General features: G+C 49.6%; 1 long non-coding RNA gene across 5 annotated transcripts in view; it reads left to right on the forward strand.

Annotated features, from left to right (window-relative positions):
• The window catches only part of LOC119718601 (uncharacterized), a 62627-nt gene extending 57661 nt beyond the window's left edge, over nt 1–4966 (forward strand). For all 5 annotated transcript variants that reach the window (XR_005269707.2, XR_005269706.2, XR_005269708.2 and 2 more), the window contains one exon: nt 381–4966. This is a non-coding gene — a long non-coding RNA (uncharacterized lncRNA). The remainder of the gene's footprint in view (nt 1–380) is intronic.
• Nucleotides 4967–13205: the final 8239 nt, after the last annotated feature.

Raw genomic sequence — 13205 nt, forward strand, 5'->3', positions numbered from 1 at the left:
ATATTGACAAATTATAGGGCTGGGCAATCACCAGCTACATGAAGTTTAACAAGTGCAAGTGCCAGATTCTGCACTTAGGACAGTGCAACCCTGTCTGTATGTACAAATGTGGGCACACGAGGCTGGAGAGCAGCTCTGTGGGAAGGGATCACAGAATCACAGCATGGCTGATATGGGAAGTGACCTCTGGAGATCACCTGGTCCAAACCCCCGCCCAGTAGGCTCACCCAGAGCGTGTTGCACTGGATGACATCCAGGTGGGTTTGGAATATCTCCAGAGAAGGAAGCTCCACGGCCTCTCTAGGCAGCCAGTTCCAGTGCTATGTCACCTCTCAGTAACAAAATGCCCTCTCATATCCATCTGGAAATTCCTGTTTCAGATTCTGCCCGTTGCCAAAAGGAGTCTGGTCCCAGCCTCTTGACACCCTCCCTTGTGATATTTGTACATATTGATGAGATCCCCTCTCGGTCTTCTCCAAGCTCTCCTCCAAGCAGGACAGATGCTGCCGTCCCCTCGTCTCAGCTGGACTCGCTGCAGCAGCTCCATGTCCGTCGTGCTTGGGAGCCCAGAGCTGGACGCAGTGCTCCAGGTGCGGCCTCCCCAGGGCTGAGCAGAGGGGCAGGATCCCCTCCCTGGCCCCACTGGCAGCCCTCTTCCCACTGCACCCCAGGCTACTGTCAGCCTGTGAAACTGTAAATACCATTGGCCTAAGGAAAATTAGGCAAGTTTGTACTAAGAGTGGTCATGGCATCAGGAAAGGGAGGAGCAAGCAGCAGGGGTGGGGATGACAATGACCACTGTGCTGTTTGCAACACTGACACGTTTTCTGTGATTTTATGATTTTATTTGTACTCTGTGTGGTGGAATAGGACCCTGGTGACATTTGGGTCCTTTAGGGCCGGCGTGTCCCCGAGCTGCTGTCCGGCCCTGGTCTCCGCAGGTCCTCTACTGCCGGCGGGGTGGCCTCTTCTTGGGTGGCGAAGGACCCTGGGAGGAGCTGTTCTTCCTCTTGGGGGCTCTCCGGGGCCCCCCAGGTTGGCACCCCGTGCCCCGCCTGGCGCTGGAGGGACCTGGTGCAGCCTCCTATGGCTCCTCTGGAGGCGCTGCCTGTTCCATGGGGACCGCAGCAGAGATGGAGTGAGGGTGGCTGGGAGTCCCTTGCAGGCTGTCCCTGGAACTTGCAGGCACCTCATCCCCGCTGGAGCTGGCGGGCTGTGGAGAGGGGCCTGGAACAGGTGGAGGAGCCACCCCTCTGTGTCCGGATGGTCCGGGTGCGGGGCTGGCCTCCCGCTGCTGGGCTGCAGGTGGAGCGTTCAGTCGCAGCAGGCGGTGGGCCTCCCTGCTGCACCGTTGCGCGGCGACTTCCAGGAGCTGACTGACAAATGTCGCCGCGTGGTGGCCGAGGTCGAGCTCCATCAGCTGGACTAGGAGGTCTTCCTCAAGGCCAAAGAGGCGCAGGCTCTCCATGATGGCGTTCTCCAAGATGAGCGCCTCCAAACGCTGTGCCCCGAAGACGCGCCCCAGCTCCCGGCGCACCCAGGAGAGCAGGGGCCGGAGGAGAGCAGGGTGCTTCCGGAAGAGTTGTCCCCAGGTGTCCGCAGTGGAGGCCGCCAGCGAAGGTGATGGGAGCCCAGACAGGCGGCCTGTTGGCAGATGCCACTGCCGATGGGCTGATGACGAGCTCCTCGAACTGATCATCAGCCTGCACCGAATGCACTAGAGATGTAATTCTCCTCTTGCAGAGGGGGCACTCGGGCTTGCTGTCTGCCACTGCCGGATGCACGGATAGCAGAACTGGTGGCAACACGGCATGGTGAACGCGGCGCTGCCCCAGGTGTCCAGACATATTGGGCAGCGGGTGTCCAGTGCCGCGGCCATGCTTGCCACTGGTGGGCTGGGAGGAACAGCAGGTGACAATCTCCTCCCAGGCACAGGAGCTGCAGCGGCGGGTGTCACTCTGGAAGAGGAAGAGAGGGGTCACAGTAAATCTCTGGGGTGGGGAGGGTCCCTCAAGGAGGAACCTCATGCTGCCTGTGCAAGGTGTCCCCATGCAACTCACCTCTGCTGCTGCAGGTGCTCCTGCTGGACGCTCTAACACTTTGTGCCTAAAGAAAAGGTCCCTGCCCATCATGTGCTGGGGGCCCCAGAGCTGAACGCAGGGCCCCAGGTGGGGTCTCACGAGAGCAGAGCAGAAGGGGAGAATCACCTCCCTTGCCCTGCTGGCCACGCTGCTTTTGGTCCAGCCCAGGATACGGTTGGCTTTCTAGGCTGCAAGCACACACAGCCGGCTCATGTGGAGCTTCTCATCAACCAACCCCCCCAGGTCCTTCTCCTCTGGGCTGCTCTCAATCCATTCTCTGCCCAGCCTGTGTTTGTGCTTGGAATTGTACTGGCCCATGTGTAGGAGTTTGAACTTGGCCTTGCTGAACCTTATAAGGTTGCACAGGCCCACCTCTCAGGCCTGCCCAGGTCCTTCTGGATGGGATCCCTCTCTGTGTGGGCTGCTGCAGGGAAAGTTACCATTCCATCCAGACCCAGTACACTCCCCTGCAGCACACTGACCACAACGCACAGCCTGGCGTTATTGGCAAACTTGCAGAAGGTGCACTCGATCTCACTGTCCATGTCTCCAACAAAGATGTTAGACTGCGCTGGTCCCAATCACGAGCCCTGAAGAACTCCACTTGTTGCTGATCTCCACCAGGACATTGAGGTGTTGACCACAGCTCTTTGAGTGAGACCATCCAGCCGATTCCTTATCCAATGTGTGGTCCATCCATGAAATCTGTTTCTCCAGTTTAGATACATGGATAGCCTGGAGGACAGCATCAGATACATTGCACAAGTCCAGGCAGATGATGTCAATTGCTCTTCCTCTATCCGCCAGTGCAGAAACCCCATCGTAGAAGACCACCAAATTTTTAAGGCACAGTCTGCCCTCAGTGCAGCCATGGTGGGTGTCACCGATTTCCTTACTGATCTCCTCCTTGTCCTCCTGGACATTTGATTCGTGAAAGCAAATCAGAAGAGTTTTTTATGTACATCTTGGAAGAGAAATTTAAGAGGGAAATGGCCTGATAACCTAACATGTTTCAGAAGGTCTCACATGCTGTGCAAAACGAACCCCAGAACATGCAGCATAAAGCCCTAGGGAAGAACCATTAAAGATGATACAAAAGAGCGTAACTTGTAGAGGTGAAATGAGATGATGAAATTTGTTCTTGAGGATGAGTCAGCGTACAGAGGAGCCCATTTCTAAGAAATATGACAGAGGTACAGTCACTGACTAAGACTGAATGACATTCGTGGAATAGCGTAATTGCTGCCCTGATGAGGATTATGGACTAGGTAGTGTCTTCTGTGTCTAGTTTTTGTAATTGCCTGGATTTGTTTCCTCTTTCAGCCTATGGCACATAATAGTATTTCACATTGGTGCGGCCCCTTTCAACGACTGTTTTTTAATAGCTTTAATTAATAGTTAAAATTCCTCTTTGAGATCAACAAGTGGTCTGCTTCTTACCCACGAGCTGGGAAAGGGAGATAAGTATGAAACGCAGCTCTCTGTAGGTGGGCGTTTACGAGGTCTGCGCATTACTTCGAATGACTGCTGCCAGAAGAAGAATGGGAAAATATCTGATCCGTGTGAGGAAGGAGCCCAGCCTGAACTGTATGTATGAAGTATCCAGCGAGACTTGCCAGCAGATGAGGAATTATCCAGTGAATGTTTGCAAGTTATTCTTATGAAAACTGTGTTGGACAATTTGAAATCCGATGTGTGAAGAAAGTCAAATGAATTGGGACCCTGTGCTGAGCTGTAGGAAATCTTTGTTCAGGTATGGTTGGCAGGCAAGACTTTTCCATGACTTTTTACCAAATAGCACCCCCTCAGCATTGTTTGGTGCTCGTTTTACATCCTGCAGGTAAAATCCGGAGTAGTGTAGTGAGGACTACTGTGATTTGCTAGAGAAGTCGAGAATGTCAGAATCTGAGTCAGTGTTTGAAAAGAAGCAAAGGCTCTTTTGTCTGCTCTGACACCTGATACAGAGAGATTTCTGCAGCAAAGATTTCCACTTGCAGTGCATAAAAGCGCTGTAGGCCCTGTTTCCTACTTGAGCTATCTGGGGAGTAAATCTCTCAGATTGTTCCAAACGGCACTGATACGTAACGTCAGGAGGAATGTGCAGAGAATGGATATAATGCAGCCAGTTCCAGTGCTCTGTTACCGTCACGGTAACCAAATGCCCTCTCATATTCAGCTGGAACTTCCTGCGTCTCTGTTTGTGGTCATTGCCTCTTGTCTTGTTACTCGGCACCACCAAAAGGAGTCTGGCTCCAGCCTCTTGACACCTTCCCTTGTGATACTTGTACATATTGATGAGATCCCCTCTCGGTCTTCTATCCTCCAAGCTGAGCAGGCCCAGCTCTCCCAGCCTCCCCTCGCAGGACAGATGCTGCAGTCCCCTTATCTCAGCTGGACTCACTCCAGCAGCTCCATGTCCATGGTGCTGGGGAGCCCAGAACTGGACGCAGCGCTCCAGGTGCGGCCTCCCCAGGGCTGAGCAGAGGGGCAGGATCCCCTCCCTGGCCCCACTGGCAGCCCTCTTCCCACTGCACCCCAGGCTACCGTCAGCCTTCTCGGCCACAAGGGCCCATTGCTGGCTCATGGATCTGGGGGTTTTGGCTGATGGGAAGTTGAAAAGCAGTCAGCAGCGTGCCTTGGCTGCCAAAAGGGCTAACTGTGTCATGGGGTCCTCAGGTACAGCACTGCCAGCTGGTCGAGGGAAGGGATTGTCCCACCCTGCTCTGCCTGGGACAGCCTCACCTTGAGCACTCTGCAGTTTTGGTGCCACAATATAAGAAGAGCATAAAACAATTAGTGCCCAAGGGATGGTCACGAAGGTGGTGAAGGATCTGGAGGACAAGATGCACAAGGAGTGGCTGAAGTTCCTTGGTTTGCTCAGATGGGGGAAAAGGCGGCTGAGGGGAGGCCTCATGGCGGCCTGCAGCCTCCTCATGAGGGAATGAGAGGGGCAGGCTCTGAGCTCTGCTCTGTGGCGACACTGACAGGACCCAAGGGAATGGCATGGAGCTGGACAGGAGGATTAGGCTGGGTGTTAGGAAAAGGTTCTGCACCGAGAGGATGGTCAGGCACTGGAACAGGCTCCCCAGGGATGTACTCATGGCACCGAGCCTGCTTGGGTTCAAGGAGTGTATGGACAGTGCTCAGATACACATGGTCTGCTTTTTGGGTGGTTCTTTGTGGAGCTTTGTGGATTATTGAGTAGGACTCAGTGATCTTTGTGGGTACCTTCCAACTCGGGATGTTGTACTACTTGATTCTGTGTTAAAGGTTGACTGTTGGGCTGCGAGACTTTGGCTGTCCGTATGGCTGTTTAGGACAACCAAAGAGTGAATTGTAAGGCCCAGGGAGACCAAAAGATTCAAAGAACTTGCAAAATACATGAACACAGTGTATATGCACATCTGTTTTAATGTGTCAGGAATTTCCTTCAAATGCTACCATTATATTTATATAAAATCAATAGTAAACACATTTTGTTTTTGTAGGACCTAAACAAAACAATATCTTCTGCTCTGATGCCTGAGAGCCAGCAGAGGGAGTGAAAGTTAACTACTAAACCACCTTGGGCAACGCTCAATTGAGACACTGAGGAAAAAGCTTGTGCACAAACAAATTGCACATCATATTCCTTTCAAGTCCCATTAGAAATGAAGACTAAATAATCAGTCTGGCAAACAGAAAAATATGATAGTGGTAACAGAAAAAACATTTTAATTCCATGCTTCTAAGTGGGTATTAGCAACAATAACACTGAAGACAATTAAACGATAAAAAAGTACTCAAGAGTATCCTATTCACAGTCAGCATGTAGAACCTGATGAGACTTCTGATACATTCTCTCCATTACAGATGCTAGCAGAAAGGAAGTGAAAAATCTCTCTGTTGCCCTTGGCTTGTTCAGATTGTTGTTGTGTTTATTTCTATATTGCTCTCTGTCTCTCTAAATAACTTATGGGTTTCAAACACTGTTTTGCTCAGTCACAGTGAAAGATGTTTAATGAATCTTCATTAATATACATGAAATGCTGTTACTGTTATCTGCTGGGGAGTTAACTGTGGCTTTTCCATCTTTGGTCTTAGCATAGTAGCTGTGGGTACAAGAGTGAGAAAGACAGAAAGAGAAACAGAGGAAATAGAAAAGAGAGTTGTTTTGTGTACATATCACAGAATCACAGAATCACAGAATTGAAGGGGTTGGAAGGGACCTCAAAAGATCATTGGGTCCAACCCCCCTGACAAAGCAGGTTCCTTACAGCAGGTTGCCCAGGTAGGTGTCCAGATGGGCCTTGAATATCTCCAGAGAAGGAGACTCCACAACCTCCCTGGGCAGCCTGTCCCAGTGCTCCATCACCCTCACCGTGAAGAAGTTCTTTTGCATGTTGGTGCGGAACTTCCCGGGCTCTATCTTGTGACCATTACTCCTTGTCCTGTCCCCGCAAACCACTGAAAAGAGGTTGGCCAAATCCCTCTGTCTCCCATACCTCAGCAATTTATACACATTGATGAGATCCCCCCTTGGTCTTCTTTTAAACTCCAGGCTGAACAGACCCAGGTCTCTCAGCCTTTCCCCATTAGGAAGATAGGTACCTTTAAGAAAAAATCTCTTTTCTCTTCTTGTAGAATGTATATTATTTACCAAAGAAGCACTCAGTGTAAAGACCATGTCAAGCAAGGTGAGAGGGGAAAATACTCAAGTTCGGGTTGAAGACATAAGTGGAAGCTAAGGAAAATTAGGCAAGTTTGTACTAAGAGTGGTCACGGCATCAGGAAAGGGAGGAGCAAGCAGCAGGGGTGGGGATGACAATGACCACTGTGCTGTTTGCAACACTGACACGTTTTCTGTGATTTTATGATTTTATTTGTACTCTGTGTGGTGGAATAGGACCCTGGTGACATTTGGGTCCTTTAGGGCCGGCGTGTCCCCGAGCTGCTGTCCGGCCCTGGTCTCCGCAGGTCCTCTACTGCCGGCGGGGTGGCCTCTTCTTGGGTGGCGAAGGACCCTGGGAGGAGCTGTTCTTCCTCTTGGGGACTCGCCGGGGCCCCCCAGGTTGGCACCCCGTGCCCCGCCTGGCGCTGGAGGGACCTGGTGCAGCCTCCTATGGCTCCTCTGGAGGCGCTGCCTGTTCCATGGGGACCGCAGCAGAGATGGAGTGAGGGTGGCTGGGAGTCCCTCGCAGGCTGTCCCTGGAACTTGCAGGCACCTCATCCCCGCTGGAGCTGGCGGGCTGTGGAGAGGGGCCTGGAACGGGTGGAGGAGCCACCCCTCCGTGTCCGGATGGTCCGGGTGCGGGGCTGACCTCCCGCTGCTGGGCTGCAGGTGGAGCGTTCAGTCGCAGCAGGCGGTGGGCCTCCCTGCTGCACCGTTGCGCGGCGACTTCCAGGAGCTGACTGACAAATGTCGCCGCGTGGTGGCCGAGGTCGAGCTCCATCAGCTGGACTAGGAGGTCTTCCTCAAGGCCAAAGAGGCGCAGGCTCTCCATGACGGCGTTCTCCAAGATGAGCGCCTCCAAACGCTGTGCCCCGAAGACGCGCCCCAGCTCCCGGCGCACCCAGGAGAGCAGGGGCTGGAGGAGAGCAGGGTGCTTCCGGAAGAGTTGTCCCCAGGTGTCCGCGGGGAGGCCGCCAGCGAAGGTGATGGGAGCCCAGACAGGCGGCCTGTTGGCAGATGCCACTGCCGATGGGCTGATGACGAGCTCCTCGAACTGATCATCAGCCTGCACCGAGTGCACTAGAGATGTAATTCTCCTCTTGCAGAGGGGGCACTCGGGCTTGCTGTCTGCCACCGCCAGATGCACGGATAGCAGAACTGGTGGCAGCACGGCATGGTGAACGCGGCGCTGCCCCAGGTGTCCAGACATATTGGGCAGCGGGTGTCCAGTGCCGCGGCCATGCTTGCCACTGGTGGGCTGGGAGGAACAGCAGGTGACAATCTCCTCCCAGGCACAGGAGCTGCAGCGGCGGGTGTCACTCTGGAAGAGGAAGAGAGGGGTCACAGTAAATCTCTGGGGTGGGGAGGGTCCCTCAAGGAGGAACCTCATGCTGCCTGTGCAAGGTGTCCCCATGCAACTCACCTCTGCTGCTGCAGGTGCTCCTGCTGGATGTCCCAGCTGCCTGTTGGGAACAGGGCTGGGAGAAAAGCAGAAGTGGCTCTGGAGACGTGAGCACCTTCCAGAACCAAGGCTTGCCTTGTTCCTCGCTCCAGTCCTCGCAAAGACGCTCGGATAGAGGGGAGGCACAAACTGCTGGGCTGAGCCGCTGTGCCCAGATTTAAGCCGTGAGGGCCACGCAATCATAAAGCATCACCTGGAGACATCGCAGCGCTTCAGCAAGATGTCACAGACAGCCGCCAGGCACATGGCCACCCCCCAGTAGGGGACATCACTGGGAACATCACAATGGGCCATCCTCACCTGCAGCACGTTCTCCAGCAGCTCTCCGGCCCCTGCACATATTTCTGGGCTCCCCCAGCACCACTAGGAGGGCTTGCATAGGCTGCAATTAAAGGACAATAAAAGCCGTGACTGTTCCACAGACAATGTCTTGGTCTGACCCAAAAGGAAGCTCATGGCAGTGCCTGTGGGTGCTGCTAGTCATGGCGTTTTTGGGGGACGCTCGCCTTGAGTCCTGGAATGCTCTGACTCGTCAGGACCCTCTCACACTGTGTGACTAAAGAAAAGGTCCCTGCCCATCATGTGCTGGGGGCCCCAGAGGTGAACACAGGGCCCCAGGTGGGGTCTCACGAGAAGAAGGGGAGCATCACTTCCCTCACCCTGCTGGCCACGCTGCTTTTGGTCCAGCCCAGGATACGTTTGGCTTTCTGGACTGCAAGCACACACAGCCGGCTCATGTGGAGCTTCACGTCAACCGACGCCCCCAGGTCCTTCTCCTCTGGGCTGCTCTCAATCCATTCTCTGTCCAACCTGGATTTGTGCTTGGAATTGTACCGGCCCATGTGTAGGAGTTTGCACTTGGCCTTGCTGAACCTTATAAAGTTGCACAGGCCCACCTCTCAGGCCTGCCCAGGTCCCTCTGGATGGGATCCCTCTCCTGCAGCACACTGACCGCACTGCACAGCCTTTTGTTATTGGCAAACTTGCAGAATGTGCACTCGATCTCACTGTCCATGTCCCTAACATAGACGTTAGAACTGCACTCGTTGCAGATCTCCACCAGGACATTGAGCCATTGACCACAGCTCTTTGCGTGCGACCATCCAGCCGATTCCTTTCCCACCAAGTGGTCCATCCATCAAATACATCTCTCCATCTTAGAGACAAGGATAGCATAGAGGACAGCATCAGATACATTGCACAAGGCCAGGCAGATGATGTCAGTTGTTCTGCCTCTATCCACCAAACCCCGTTGTAGAAGACCACCAAGTTTGTTAGGCACAATCTGCCCTTACTGAAGCCGTGGTGGATGTCACCGATCTCCTGCTTAATGTGGATAAAATCTTATCAGCATCAGCTGTATGGATGAAGCACCTGGACATTTGATTTGTGAAAGCAAATCAGAAGAGGTTTTTATGTACATCTTGGAAGAGAAATTTAAGAGGGAAATGGCCTGATAACCTAACATGTTTCAGAAGGTCTCAAATGCTGTGCAAAACGAACCCCAGAACATGCAGCATAAAACCCTAGGGAAGAACCATTAAAGATAATACAAAAGAGCGTAACTTGTAGAGGTGAAATGAGATGATGAAATTTGTTCTTGAGGATGAGTCAGCGTACAGAGGAGCCCATTTCTAAGAAATATGACAGAGGTACAGTCACTGACTAAGACTGAATGACATTCGTGGAATAGCGTAATTGCTGCCCTGATGAGGATTATGGACTAGGTAGTGTCTTCTGTGTCTAGTTTTTGTAATTGCCTGGATTTGTTTCCTCTTTCAGCCTATGGCACATAATAGTATTTCACATTGGTGCGGCCCCTTTCAACGACTGTTTTTTAATAGCTTTAATTAATAGTTAAAATTCCTCTTTGAGATCAACAAGTGGTCTGCTTCTTACCCACGAGCTGGGAAAGGGAGATAAGTATGAAACGCAGCTCTCTGTAGGTGGGCGTTTACGAGGTCTGCGCATTACTTCGAATGACTGCTGCCAGAAGAAGAATGGGAAAATATCTGATCCGTGTGAGGAAGGAGCCCAGCCTGAACTGTATGTATGAAGTATCCAGCGAGACTTGCCAGCAGATGAGGAATTATCCAGTGAATGTTTGCAAGTTATTCTTATGAAAACTGTGTTGGACAATTTGAAATCCGATGTGTGAAGAAAGTCAAATGAATTGGGACCCTGTGCTGAGCTGTAGGAAATCTTTGTTCAGGTATGGTTGGCAGGCAAGACTTTTCCATGACTTTTTACCAAATAGCACCCCCTCAGCATTGTTTGGTGCTCGTTTTACATCCTGCAGGTAAAATCCGGAGTAGTGTAGTGAGGACTACTGTGATTTGCTAGAGAAGTCGAGAATGTCAGAATCTGAGTCAGTGTTTGAAAAGAAGCAAAGGCTCTTTTGTCTGCTCTGACACCTGATACAGAGAGATTTCTGCAGCAAAGATTTCCACTTGCAGTGCATAAAAGCGCTGTAGGCCCTGTTTCCTACTTGAGCTATCTGGGGAGTAAATCTCTCAGATTGTTCCAAACGGCACTGATACGTAACGTCAGGAGGAATGTGCAGAGAATGGATATAATGTGAAAAATCTACAAGGCTGAAAATAAAAACTAAACACCCCTCTGATCTGCACGCATAATCCCATGGTGCAGCTGACCCAGAATTGTAATGCAAATATTGTAGTTCAATCAGGCTATTTTAAGACAGGCTAGGAATGAGGCTTCTACTTTCCCCAGAAGGAATGTACATCATTGCCTCTTCTTTAATTTCCTTTTGATTAAAAAAATATTAGACTGTCTGAAGCGTATGTGCTATCTTTTCTGTGAGTTGAGGAAAAGAGAAAAATCAAAAGGAATGAGAAATACAGGTGAACTTGTCAATTCAGGTTCAGTGGGAAAAGCTTAGAACTTTTTGTAAGATGCTTTTTATATGATTTAGTGTGGCTGATTAAAAAATTCAATTTCTTTCCTTCTGTCTTTCTAAAATTCCCAAATCCACAACTGAGATTTTGGATAAGGTACTGAGGGGAGGGAACAAGGGGATGTGAGTTAAATTTCTTCCCTTGGAAATTGTTCAAGGTTTATTTACAATTGTCCTAAGTTCAGTGGTTGGTGAGATGCATGTTTTTGATGCCTGAAGTATGCTGGAGCCAAGCTTTATTGTTGCCTCATTTATTGCAGCCAACAAAAATAACTGGTGGCAAAACCTTTGTTTTTGAACTTTGATTGTTTTCTGAGGTTTGCAAAATATTTGCAAAATGAAAGGTCTTACAAAATTTCCAAATGGTTTGCTGTGTTTTTATTATTTAACTGACTGTGGTGGCAATTTTCCGTATATTCTTTGTTTTTGAGCCAAATGGGTTAGCTTATTGTGGTTGACATGTGACTTTTGACCAGCTGTCTGAGCCTTTGAATGGCTGAACCTATCCAGTCCCAGGAGATTCAGCGGAAACTGTTTTTACTCCTTTTCACATTCTTTACGAAGTGTTTGGGAAATGTCAGGTGCAGAAAGCATCCTTCAAATGACTGTCCAGTCTTTTAAGGGTATTATGGGGATAGTCGCTTTCCTGACACTTTCAGGAAGATACCAGAGAAGAGAATAATATTTCAACAAAAAATCATAAGCTGATGGCTTTCTTGTTAAGAAGACAGTATCAAAGAAGGTTGAAGAAAAAAGAAGCACTGATGCAGAGAGAGAGCTACAGGCTTTATAAGACATATCCTTAAGCAACCAAATGTTGAACTAGTTGAAGCTGTTGAGTTTCTATTTTTATATCTAGTTCTCCTGTCCCACAGCTAGTTTGCATTGTGTAGCTGTAGAATGACAATGAGAATGAATATAGAGCTGATGTAATACTTTTACATGAAGATTTGGATATGGGAAGTAGTAGAAAATCAGACCCTGCATTGTATGTATATACGCAGGAACACAGGTAAAATGATACATAAACCTTTTTAATCCCTGACTTGAGAGAGCCGTATTTTCCATTGATGTGGTTTTCTTCTCTTCTGTATGCAATATTATGTAACAGTTTCTATTACTTTGTTTGTGGCTCTGTCACTCCCACACTTCTCTCCTAAAGCCCAGGATGGTTGCCTTGCACATGAAACTTTAGAACATGGAACTTTGAACTTGCCATGGATTTTCATAGATCTCCCCTCCCACATATGGTCATTCCATTTGATACAAGCTATGGAAGTTTTCAAGGAATCTAAAGCTTTGCAATATTAATTGGTGGATGGAGGAAGTTATTTAGGTGATTTGGTCTTTGTTGAGTCATTGAAAGGAAGGCAGTAAAATCTCAGTTTAATGAAGTTTAGATATACCTAGGTACTGCAATGTGGGGTGCCATAAAACTGTTTGGCTAAAGCATTTCTGTGCGTTTAAGTGACAACATCCCAAGTGAGATGGTGTTGGTGTTTCCAAACACATGACCATAAAACTGTGCCTGCATTCTTGTTTTTTTTTTTTTTTTTTTTTTTTTTTTAAGACACTGCCTTTGTTTAGTCTATCATTTTTTTAAAAATTTTAGCTTCTTTTTAGCTTCTTCCCTTTTGCAATACATTAGTTACTATAGTAACTATGCTGTGAATGGTATGGAAAGAGGCTAGTGCACCATGGCAGTGAAGTATAAAACCACTTTATATAATAGTTTGAAATTTATATCATGGTTTTGAAAATACAGCAGTTTTTGTGGTGGTTTCCATGACCACGTATGTGGTATAAGTATATATAGCGCAGATCTTAGGTCATCACTGGTAATTATCCTGTTCTGCCAGCATCTGAAGGATGGTAACAGGCTCTTCTGAAACTCTACTCCCCAGACAAAGCGTTCATAAAAGGTACCTCCAAGTGCTTCACCACCACCCATTTCCACCTTCTGAATATGCCCAGTTGTTACGGAAAAGCAGTGTGTACCTGTGGGCACGACACCATATGACAGTGAACTTAACTTCTGCTTACCAAACGGGGCTGGTGAAGGGCTGTGTGTGGAGCAGCCTCCATCCACAGTTT

Source organism: Anas platyrhynchos, chromosome 16, assembly GCF_047663525.1.
Source record: "Anas platyrhynchos isolate ZD024472 breed Pekin duck chromosome 16, IASCAAS_PekinDuck_T2T, whole genome shotgun sequence".
Lineage (NCBI taxonomy): Eukaryota > Metazoa > Chordata > Aves > Anseriformes > Anatidae > Anas > Anas platyrhynchos.